The sequence below is a fragment of the Bos javanicus genome, chromosome 7 (genome assembly GCF_032452875.1).
Source record: "Bos javanicus breed banteng chromosome 7, ARS-OSU_banteng_1.0, whole genome shotgun sequence".
NCBI classification, from domain to species: Eukaryota; Metazoa; Chordata; class Mammalia; order Artiodactyla; family Bovidae; genus Bos; species Bos javanicus.
In genome coordinates this window covers 10,531,120-10,543,833 of record NC_083874.1, presented here as the reverse complement: position 1 = coordinate 10,543,833, position 12,714 = coordinate 10,531,120, and the positions used below count along the sequence as shown (strand labels likewise).

The window sequence follows — 12,714 nt, the reverse complement described above, 5'->3', positions numbered from 1 at the left end:
CCAATCCAGACAGCATATTAAAAAGCTGAGACATTACTTTGCTGACAAATGCTTGTCTAGTCAGAGCTGTGGTTTTCTACTAGCTATGTATGGATGTGAGAGTTGGACCATAAGGAAAGCTGAACACTGAAGAATTGACGCTTTTGGATTCTGGTGCTGGAGAAGACTCTTGAGGGTCACTTGGACTGCAAGGAGATCAACTCAGTCAATCCTAAAGGAAATCAGTCCTGAATACTCATTGGAAAGACTGATGCTGAAGTTGAAATTCCAATTCTTTGACCAGCTGATGCAAAGAACTGACTCATTGGAAAAGACTGCACTGGGAAAGACTGAAGGCAGGAGGAGAAGGGGCAAAAGAGAATGAGATGGTTGGATGGCATCACCGACTCAATGTACATGAATTTGAGCAAAGTCTGGTAGTTGGTGATGGCCAGGGAAGCCTGGTGTGCTGCAGTCCATGGGGTTTCAAAGGATTGAACTGAACTGATTCTTAGTAAATTAAGGCAGTTCCTTGCAATACATAGGATTTTTCAACCTTTTCATATCAAAATTTGAGGAAAAAAGTAAGGAAACAGGAAGAAAAAAAAGAGAAGAAAGCCATTGCATATCCTCATTAATAATGAGGTAATTCCATTGTACCAGATAGTTGAAAAAATAAAAATTCAGGAAATAAATAAAAGAGCAACTTTCACTTCCACAGTCTGATTAAAGAATCACAACAACTGACCCTGAGGCGTTGAGCCTTGCAATGATGGGCATTTCTCCAGACCTAGAATTATTTGTCTTTTTGGACTCACCATCACAAAGAGTCTTTTCAGAGCCCCTTTTATGTCTTTATTTCTCAGACTGTAGATGAAGGGATTCAGCATGGGTGTGAGCACAGTGTACATCACCACGGCTGTTGCACTTGAGTGTGAGCTGTGGGTAGCAGCAGAGCTAAAGTCACTCTTAGGCTTGTAGAAAAAAATAAGGAGACAACTGAGAGGTGAGATGCACAGGTGGAAAATGCTTTATACTTCTCTTGAGTTGATGTGATTCTACGTATGGAGGAAACAATCTTTGAGTAAGAGTAAAGGATACCAGTCAGGGCACCACTATCTAGCAGGACAGTTGTAAAATAAATCACCATGTAATTAAGAAAGTTGTCAGAACAGGCAAGTTGGGTCATCTGACTAAGGTCACAAAAAAGTGGGGGATTTCCACATTAGTGCAAAAGGAAAGCTGCAACATCATTAAACTTTGTAACAAGGAATTCAGAGTACACATGATCCAAGACACCAAAACCAGTAGTCCACAGATCCGGGGATTCATGATGATTGTGTAGTGCAGCGGGTGACAGATGGCCACAAAGCGGTCATAGGCCATCACTGTCAGGAGGAAGATGTCCAACACTGCAGAGAGTAGGAAAAAATAAATTTGTGTGATGCAACTTTCATAGGTTATAACTTTGCTCTAGGTCTGGATGTTCCACAACATCTTTGGGACAGTGGTAGAGATGAAACAGATGTCTACAAAGGACAGGTTGGAGAGGAAGAAATACATGGGGGTGTGGAGGTGAGAGTCTGAGCTGATAGCCAGGATGATGAGCAGGTTTCCAAAGACAGTGATCAGGTACATGGAGAGGAAAAGTCCAAATATGAGGGGCTGTAGCTCTGGCTCCTCTGAGAATCCCAGGAGAATAAATTCTGAAATTTTTGTATCATTGCCTGCTTCCATGTGTTTGAAGTAACCACTAGGAAAGAAAAAAATGATATTACAAATATTCACACAAACTTGAATGGAATATATAATTAAAATTGGCCTTATGCTTGGCCATCAAGAAACTAATTTCAATATTCTGTGTGCAGATCTGATTTAGTGTTTTCCCTCTGCAACCTGTGACTTGAAATTTTTGTTCCAATCAACTTTACCCCCCAAGAAGTTATGTATTCTACACCTTCAATGAAAAATTCTTCATGATTTCAGGAATGTAAATTGAGGTCTGACCATGATTCATTAATAGTTACTATCTAGGCAATTTCTTCAAAGGTCCTGAAGAGCAAAAGTACCTACAGTTCAATGATGGATAAAAATATGTAAGCCATTAATACCATTATACAATACTTACAGATGGCAACAAGTGGTATAAAGAAATCTAGAGCAGCTATAAAGGAGACAGTGAATAGTGCATTCACTTTGTCATGGGTATTTAGGCAAGACCTGAAAACAAGGTGACATTTGAGCCGTGATTTCATGTAAGAGGAGAGAAATGAAAGGCTGTGTGTGGAAGTGTGTGCCTGGCAGAAGGAATGTCCAGAACTCACATAAATAAATTCAAAAATGAAAGAGGAGATTTTACAACTGATACTAGAGAAATGTAAGGATATGAGAGACTTTTATGAGCAATCATATGTCAAGTTGGATAATCTAGAAAAAATGGAAAAATGTCTAGAAAAATACAACCTCCCAAGATTAAATCATTATAAAACAGAAACTGTGAAGAAACAAATCACTAGTAAGGAGGTTGAATCAATAATAAATAACCTCCCAACAAACAGATGTCTAGGATGAGATACCTTCACTGGTGAATTCTACCACACTTTCAAAAAGGAATTAATATCAATCTTCAGAAAGTATTTGCAAACTAGAAGGAGCAGAGACTGTTCCAAACTCATTTTATAAAGGCAGCATTACCCTTATACCAAAATCAGACAAGGACTCTACAAGCAAAGAAAATTAAAGACCAATATTCCCAGTGCAAACATTCTCAACAAAACATTAGCAAAACTAAATAATGCATAAAAAGGATCATGTATCCTGATCAAGTGAATTTAGTTCAGGCATGCAAGAATGGTTCAATGTCGTGATCAATCAATGTGATATAATACATTAACAAAATGAAGGAAAAAACTTGTATAATCTTTTCAACAGATGCAGAAAAACCTCTTGACAAAATCCAACATATCTTTATGATTAAAAGCTCTCAACAAATTGGATAAAGCAGGAACAGAGCTCAAAATAATAAAGGCCATGTATCACAAGCACAGAGCTAACATTATATTCAATGAAGAAAAGCTTTACCTCTTTGAACAGGAGCAAGACAAAAGTCAGCTGTTTATTTTCCAGTTTCATTTAAAAAATAATTGATATACACCACTGTGTAAGTTCTTGGAATATAGCATGAAGGTTTAATTTGCATATATTTTGAAATGATTATCACAGTGGGTTAAGCTAACATCCATCTTCTTATATAGATACAAAAAAATAAACTAAGAAATAAAAAAGAAAATAAAAAAAGTCTCACCTCAGGAATGAACCGGGGTCTCCTGCACTGGCAGGCAGATTCTTTACCATCTGAGCCATGAGGTAAGCCCCTCCTAGTGATTAGAATTCTTATATTTACTCTCTTAACAATTTTCCTATATATTGTACAGCAATGTTAGTTAGGTTGTTGTTTAGTTGCTAAGTCGTGTCCAACTCTTTTGTGACCCCATGGACAATAGCCCACCAAAATCCTCTGTCCATGGGATTTACCAGGCAAGAATACTGGAGTGGGTTGCCATTTCCTCCTCCAGGGTATCTTCCTGACCCAGGGAGCAAACTCACGTCTCCAACATTGGCAGGTGGATTCTTTACCACTGACCCATCAGCGAAGTCCAACATTAGCTATACTTATCATTTTTTACATTGCATCTACATCTGGTAATTATATCTGGAAGTTTTTGTATCTTGGTAACTTTTTTCTATTTTCTTAAACCTCAATACTCTGCTTCTGATAGACACAAGTCTGATTTTTCTATGAGTTTTCTGTTGTTTTTGTTTATTTAAAGTTCAACATATAAGTGAGATCATATAGTATTTGATTTTTTTTTGTTTGTTTTACATCTTTCAGTTAGTATAATGCCTCCATATTTCATTCATGCTGCCATAAGCCAGAGGATTTCCTCTGTGTGTCATTTTTTTATGGCTAAGTGTTATTTCATTGTGTACATTCACCATAACCTCTTTATCCACTCATCCATCCATTGAACCTTAGGTCATTTCCATATCTTGGCTTTTGTGAACAATGCTGCTATGAATATCAGTTGCAAATCGGTTGCATTCTCTACATTAATCATGAACTATCAAAAATAGAAATTAGGAAATAGCACATTTTCCAACTGCATCAAAAAGAATAATATACCTAGGAATAATCAAGCAGGTGTAAGACCTGTGCACTGAAAAGTATAAGACATTGGTGAAAGAAATTGAGGACACAAATATATGGAAAGATACACCCTACTCATAACTAAGAGAATTAATATTATTTTTAAATTAATTAATGTATTTTAATTGGAGGCTAATTACTTTACAATATTGTGGTGGTTTTTGCCATACATTGACATAAATCAGCCATGGGTGTACATGTGTCCCCCATCCTGAACCCCTTTCCCACCTCCCTCCCCATCCCATCCCTCAAGGTTGTCCCAGTACACCGGCTTTGAGTGCCCTGTTTCATGTACCAAACTTGGACTGATGATCTATTTCACATATGGTAATATACATGTTTCAATGCTATTCTCTCAATTCGTCCCATGCTCACCTTCTCCCACGAGAATTACTGTCGTTAAGATGCCCATACTACCCAAAGAAATCTATAGATTCAATACAATTTCCATCAATGAATAAATGAAAAAATAAGCTATGTCTTTTTAATTTAGCCATAAAAAGTAATGAAATATTGCTATTTGTGATAGCATGGATAGACTTTGACTGTTTTATGTTAAATGGACTAAGAAAAATACTAATACTATATAATCTCATGTGTGGATTCTGAGGTGTCCCAAGGACAAAAGAACAGAAGAAAAACAAGGAGGGCCTTGGAATGCAGGAACAGGAAAAAACAGACTCTTATTGTCCCTTCCTCCCCCATGTTGTAACTATTAAAGAATTTCAGGTGCTCCTGAGCAGTATAACCTGTCTCCCCTCCTACCCATAGGGAGATGGCGTTTGCCTTACTCTTCCCCCACCTCATCCAACCAGCAAATGACCCATAAGACCCCTATCCTGCTCATTGTACCCTTGGTATAAAAATGGACTAAGTACCCCTGTTCAACGTTGGTTCTCCCTTGAGCTGGCCCACTGTTCTAACAGCATCTCCCACTCTAATAAACTTTATTCTCCTCTCATTGTGCCTCATGTCTGGAAATTCTTTTCCAACCTGCACACAAACCATGACAGTTTCTAAAATAACAAAAAAAAACCTAACCCTAACAAAAAATGAGCTCATAGAAAAGAGAAAAATTGGTGGTTTCCAGAGAAAGATGAGTAAAATGGGTAAAAGAAGTAAAAATATGCAAACTTCCAGTTATATAAATTGTCATTGGGATGTAATGACTCCATAGTTTATTTAGTTGCATTTTGAGATTTTTATCTTTAATTAATTTTTATTGGAGTATATTTCCCTTACAATGTTGTGTTAGTTTCTAATGTACTTCAAAGTGAAGCAATTGTATTTATACATATATATTTTTCTTTTTTAGATTTCCTTCCCATTTCTGTCACCACAGAGCACTCAAAACTAATAAGTTATCACTTCACACCTGTCAGAATGAACATTATCCAAAAATCTACAAACAATAAATGCTGGAGGGGATGTGAAGAAAAGGGAAATTTCTTGCACTGTTGGTGGGAATGTAAGTTGATACAGACACTATGAGAACAGTAAGGAAGCTCCTTAAAAAATAAAAAATAGAACTACCATATGACCCAGCAAGGGGCTTCCTCAGTGGCTTAGCAGTAAACAATCTGCCTGCAATGCAGGAGATGAATGAGATGCTCATTGGATTCCTGGGTTGGGAAGATCCCCTGGAGGAGCGCATGGCAACCCACTCCAGTATTCTTGCCTGGAGAATCCCATGGACCGAGGAGACTTGCAGGTTACAGTCCATAGTGTCACAAAGAGTTGGACAAGACTGAAGCAACTGAATATGCACGCATGCAATACCCAGCAATCCCACTACTGGGGATATATCCAGAGAAAGCCATAATTCAAAAGACACATACACCTCAATTTTTATTGTAGAATATCTAAAATAGTCAAGTCATGGAAGTCATCTAAATGTCCATCTACAGAAGAATGTATGAAGAAAATGTGGTACCTATAATTAAGAACATTGGTGAGTTTCAAATTCATATCTTGCTTTTTTTTGAACTCTCTGGGATTTCCTGGAATATTTCTAATCTATTGTTGGGTGAATCCATAGAAGTGGAACCCACAAATTCAGAGAGCCAAATGAACTAATGTAAGAGGGTAGGATATGCCAGAAAAATGTTTCCCATATTCTAAGATTGAGACTCATTAGGGCTTCCCTGGTGGCTCAGATGGTAAAGCATCTGCCTGCAATGAGGGAGACCCGCGTTCGATTCCTGGGTCGGGAAGATCCCCTGGAGAAGGAAATGGCAATCTACTCCAGCACTCTTGCCTGGAAAATCCCATGGACGGAGGAGCCTGATAGGCTACAGTCCATTGAGTCGCAAAGAGTCAGACACGACTGAGCAACTTCACTTCACTAGTGTTGCAGACACACACTTAACATACACTCAAATACTTGGGGAGTATCATTCATAATCCCTGAAAAATTGCTCCATGGTTCTCTTTGTCCTGTTCTGTGTGTATGTGTATATGTTCACTTTTTAAAGTTTTTGTGAGCAAGCATGCAGGATCACAAAATAAAGGAATGGATTTGATACATAGCCAAAAACATCTAGAATCCAATGCATTAAAGGCAAGAAAAGTTTAAGAAGAGATGTTCTAATAATGAGGGGAAAGCAACATAAATGAAGAGCCCAACAGAGGAGCCAGGTTTCAGATAGAACAGGCAACAGTGTGGGTGCTGACGTCACCTCAGTCTAGAGGGACCAAAGACTGACTGGACCTTTATTGCTCCACTTGCTTCACCATGGAATCCATCTCATGACACTGGTCTTACTGAGATTTTTATACCTATCTTTGTTTATTTGACAGCACTTAAAAAAAAATCATGCAGCTGTGGATGTGCTGGCCCTTCTTTCATTTTTTCTTTGTGGTATTCCTTTCTGTGTTTTTTTTTTTTTTTTTTAGCTTTGGCTTTGGTCATTTTTGATACATCCGATGGGCATGCTCTAGACCTGGTTCTGTTCCTAGGCTTAACATGCAGAGGCTTCTCTACACCATACTCCATAAAATACTGCATAGGCTATAAAGTTTGTCTTTTAACATGATTTATCTCTGAGGACAGTATGTCATATCCATGCATTTATATTATGTAATAGGCCTTTCCCATTATGATTTAAGGTCCAAAGAAACAGAGACTTCATATTTTGTTCACTTTTGTGTTTACAAAATAAATGCATTTATATAGAAAATAATTAAAAAAAGAGAATTCACAAAATAAAAAATATGGTAAGGAAAATAAAGCCATGTGAAAACTAGTGGATTCAAACAATTGTATAAAATGGCATTTAATAAAAATCTAAGACTGATTATGAATTAAGACATATAAAGTAAAAACTTAATCACACCCACATGGGTCTCTTAATTAAAGATTATATACGAAATATAAAGATACATTTTTGAAAAGTATAAAAAGAAACTATATTAAGTTAAACTTTCTATCAATAAAAACATAAACAGATTCCAATATGCTTATTAAAAAGAGCAGTAGCCAGTTGAATGCCAAAAATGTCTTCCACAAGAGGGGAGAAGATGATTACTATTCTTAAAAACAAATCTAACTACAAAAGGCAAAAAAGCTACCATTAAGGAAGTACAGATGTGAAATAAGAACACAATGCACATAAAAGTCTGCTATTATTATCAGGGATGCAGAAAATTTTTCTCCATATAAAATGTAATTATATGTAAGAGTGTGACATGATTAACTAATAGAACTGATCATACAAAATGTGTACATTTTCACACACTTCCCAGATAGATCTAAATTTATATTTAAAATAATTTATGTCAAACAATAAACTTAATGGGAAAAATCACTTTTTTCTGAAAACATGAAAAAAATATTCAAAAACTTGCAAAGGTGGGTGCTCAGTTGTGTCTGACTCTTTGTCCGCTTATGGATTATAACCCTCCAGGATCCTCTAGTCTATGAGATTTTCCAGGCAAGAATACTGTAATGGTTTGCCATTTCCTGCTCCAGAGGATCTTCCCAAGACAAGGATCAAAACTAAGTCTCCTGAATCTCCTGCATTGGCAGGCAGATTCTTTACCACTGAGCCATTTAGACCCTTATACATAAACTGTGTTAATAATTTTTACAATCAATTTGCAATAGAGAATGTAAACCTGTCACTTGCTCAGTTATATCTGACTCTTTGCCCACCATGGACTGTAGCCCCCCAAGCTTCTCTGTCCATGGAATTCTCCAGACAAGAATACTGGAGTAGTTTGACACCCTTCTCCAGGGATCTTCCTGACCCAGGGATTGAACCCAAGTTTTCCACATTGCAGTCAGATTCTTTACTGTCTGAGCCACCTGGGAAGACCCTGGTCCTGGGAAAGATTGAGGGAAGGAGGAGAAAAGACGACAGAGGATGAGACAGTTTTATAGCATCACCAACTGAATGGACTTGAGTTTGAGCAAACTCTGGGAGATAGTGAAGGACAGGGACCTGACATGCTGTAGTTAATGGGTCGCAAAGAGCTGGACATGACTTAGCAACCGAACAAATCTGCTGTTGGAAGGTAATGTCTACCTCCTTTGACCTGGACTTTCTTAATGAATGCAGAATATGCTCAAATATACTGCAACTTAGAAATTTAAAAAATATTCTTTATTTCCTGCATAGTCCTCCACATGTAATACTGTACTTTCCTACTCCTCTGAAGAGCAAATCTCACGTATGTTTTAACTTTATTGGAACCATATTTTTATCTCACTTATTTTACAACGTCATCATATTGAACCTCCATTCCTATCACTTCCTTGTCAGCTTGCACTGCAGATTCAAACAGACACATTCATATTAACATAGTACATAAATCAATTATACTTCACTAGTTAATCCAGAATACAAACTCAGTGAGCTCTCATTTCTGGGCTAGACTGATTAGGTTCTCAGATGATTTAAGATAAAAGTTCTCAGGTTCCATTTTCTCTGAATCTTTCCTGGAGCATCTGCTGGGTTCTCAGACTTACCTAGATGGGGTCTCAGAGAGGGAGTTTTCTGGTTGAAATCTGCATTACTCTGAATTGTTGATGGTGGTAACTGAAGCTCTGTCACCAGACAAGACAGCAGAGAGTAGTGGTAAAACATTGGCTCCTGATCCAGACTTATGATTCCAAAACACCTGTCATGTCCTGTCCAGCTTAGGGATACAAACACTAAGGGACTTCAGCAGGGAAGCTATTAATAACTCTCTATACTTGCTCATTAGGCACATTTCCTTCCCATTATTCCAATCGCTAAGCACATGATTTCCCTCTGGGCATCTGGAGTAAACACAAAGGCAATTTCTCCTAATGGCTCTTTGTTCCCTAGAGATCAGGTTAGAAGTCAAGTGAATCCAGTCTTTTATTATACTTGTCCTCAATCTTTCCTGATTTTTAGAGATCTAACCTCAATCACATTATCCCAACCTGGAATTAATATTTTCTTCAAAGTCTGACATGAAGGAACTTGTCAGGACTAGGTACATTTGATCCCTAAAAGGTTGCTTTATAGTCAGCACACAGGCTTGTTGTCCTCAGAAAATTGTTATTCCTCTATTCAGCAAAGGGGAGAACTGAAATGCAATTTGGGGCACCACAATCTCTGGCTTCTTAAAACACTTGTCCAAGAATTAGGGATTTCAAATTTCATCACAAGCTAAGAGCTGATACTTAGCCCCTCACTATAAAATATTTTGTTAATTGTAGATGTTATGTGTAGATATTTCAATACTATTCACCTGAGGTTGGCATCTCTTAGGCATTGTCCAAATTACCTTTTAGAAAACTTTATATTATGAGGTAGTATTACTATGAGCACCATTCCACATGGCAGAAATATGTTTAAAGGAATTTAATGATATGCCTAAAGGTTCAAACTGAGTATAGAAAAGACCTTAATCAGAATTCTGCCAGGATGCATCCAGCTATCAAACTGTAGACTGATCAGCCCAAGATCATTTTGCCCCTGGGAATATTTGTCAATGTCTGAAGGAATGCTGCTAAACACCTGCAATTATCAATACAAATAATTGTCCTGTTTCAACTGTCATCATAAGAAGATGAGAAAAACCTCTTCTAGACCATCATTTCCCCAACTTCAGTGTGCATAGGTATCACCTATGGTTGTAGTTGTTCTGATCAGGTTCTGATTCATTAGGTCCTGAAGGGCCCAGATATTCAGATTGTGGACCACTCTGAGTAGCCAGGCTGTGGGCCTATGCAACTCAGGTGTAGGTAGTTTTAGCTATTCTGAATGACAATTCATGTTTGCATGTTATTTTGAATGCATATTGTATTCACTCATTCCAGAGGCTTTTATAACTTCATTGTCCAACAAGCCAGGCATACCACAACAAAGATAATGACAGGTTGATTCCACCAATGAATATAGATGCAAAAATGCTCAACAAAATATTAACAAACCAAATTCAGCAATATGTTAAAAGAGTCACACACCAAGAACAATTGAGATTTACCCCAGGGATGCAAGGATGGTTAAATACCAATAGACTGAACAGTGTGGTACTTCTAATTAACATATGAAGAATAAAATTTGTAGTATCATCTGAATAGATACAAAAAAACATTTTGACAAAATTCAATATGTATTTATAATAAAAACTCTCAACAAAGTGGGTATAAAGGAAAATACCTCAACATAAAAAAGGCCATTTATGACCAAACAATAGCCAATATTATGCTCACTGGTGAAAAATTAACAATATTTCTCCTAAAATCAGGAACAAGGCAAAGATACCCACTTTTGACAATTTTATTCAACATAATATTAGAAGTCCTAGGCAGAGCAATCAAATAAGAAAGAGATATGAAAATAATCCAACTGGAAAGGATGAACTGTTACTGTTTGCAACAGACATGATGCTATATATGTGTACATGTTCAGTCACTAAGTCGTGTCTGACTCTTTTGCAACCTCATGTAGCAAACTAGGCTGCTCACTAGGCTGCTCTATCCATGGGATTTCCCAGGTATGAAAGTGGGTTTCCATTTCCTTCTCCTTAGGATCTTCCTGACCCAGGGATGAAACTCATGTCTCCTGCATTGGCAGGCAGATTCTTTACCACTGAGCCACCACGGAAGCCTGATGCTGTATATAGAAAATCCTAAAGACACCACCAGTAATAACACATGTTTTCAGTAAAGTTGCATAGTACAAAATTAATATACAGAAATCTGTTAAGTTTCTATTTGTCAATAATGAACTATAAGAAAGATGGGAAAATGTAATTTACTGTCACATCAAAGAATAAATAACTGAAGAGTAATTTAATAAAGGGGCAAAAAACTTGAACTTTGAAAATTGAAAACTTTCATGAAAGAAACTGAAGATGACACAAAAAGCAGAAAGATATACAATGAAATAATTAATATTGTTAAAATGACCATACCACCCAAAGCAATCTCCAGACTCAATGGAATCCCTATCAAAATAACAAAGGCACTTTCTTTTTTACAGAACTAGGAAATATAATTCTAAAAGTCATATGGATAAAAACAATAGACTGAAAATGGCCAAAGCAATTTTGAGAAAGGATAAGCTGGAGTTGCCACAGTCTCTAATATCAACATATATTACAAAGCTACAGTAAACAAAACAGTATGGTACTGGTTCAGAACCAGACAATTTCAGAAGATATGTAGCTGCACATTTTGTGTGTCTGTGGATTGAGGTCAGTGTCTGATCTTCCTATGCTGCCAACTTGAACCACCTTCTAACATTTGATATTGATCCAATGAGATTCATTCATTTTACACTTCTGATATCCAGAACCGTAACAGCGCATATTTGTTTATTGTAACCAATAGTTTGGGGATATTTTACAACAGGAACAGAAACCTAATATAGATGTTCATTCAATAAAATTTGTTGGCAAAAATTGAGTTTAACATTCTCAACTCATTCATTAGTTACTTTAATAAGAGCATTTTATGTTGAAAACCCACATTAAGTAGAAAAAACCTTTTAAATCAGTATGACGTTATTTCATACCATTAGCTGATACAATTATCTATGCATTACATAACTGTAAAAGTTGCCTGACTATGATGCCTTGTAACATTAAGGCAGGAAATGTAATCCAGTATGAAGATAGAGGTCACCCATTGTATTTAAAATTTTTGTGTCTATATTTCTATATTCTTTTATTTTATATTAATTAAAATATGCATTCATTTTGATTCTATTCTCTCTACTTCTCTCTTTAGTTTCCTTTAAAAAGAAAAGATGGAATCCTAATCCTATCAATGTATGTACACATGTGTATTGTTTGTTGTTGTTTTAGTCACTAGATCATGTCCAACTCTTTGGCTACCCCATGGACTGTAGCTAGCAGGCTCCTCTGTCCATTGGATTTCCCAGATGAAAATATTGGGTTAGGTTGTCATTTCCTTCTCCAGGGTATCTTCTTACCGAGGGACTGAAGTATGGACTCCTGTATTGGCAGGCAGATTTTTTTCACTGAGCCACCAGGGAAGCCCTTACATTTATGTATAGGATTGTGCTTATCTGAAAGAAAACTGTAGC

General features: G+C 36.9%; 1 pseudogene; it reads right to left on the bottom strand.

Moving 5' to 3' along the window:
* Nucleotides 1–713: 713 nt before the first annotated feature.
* Nucleotides 714–9,314, bottom strand: LOC133251871 (putative olfactory receptor 7A2; annotated as a pseudogene).
* Nucleotides 9,315–12,714: the final 3,400 nt, after the last annotated feature.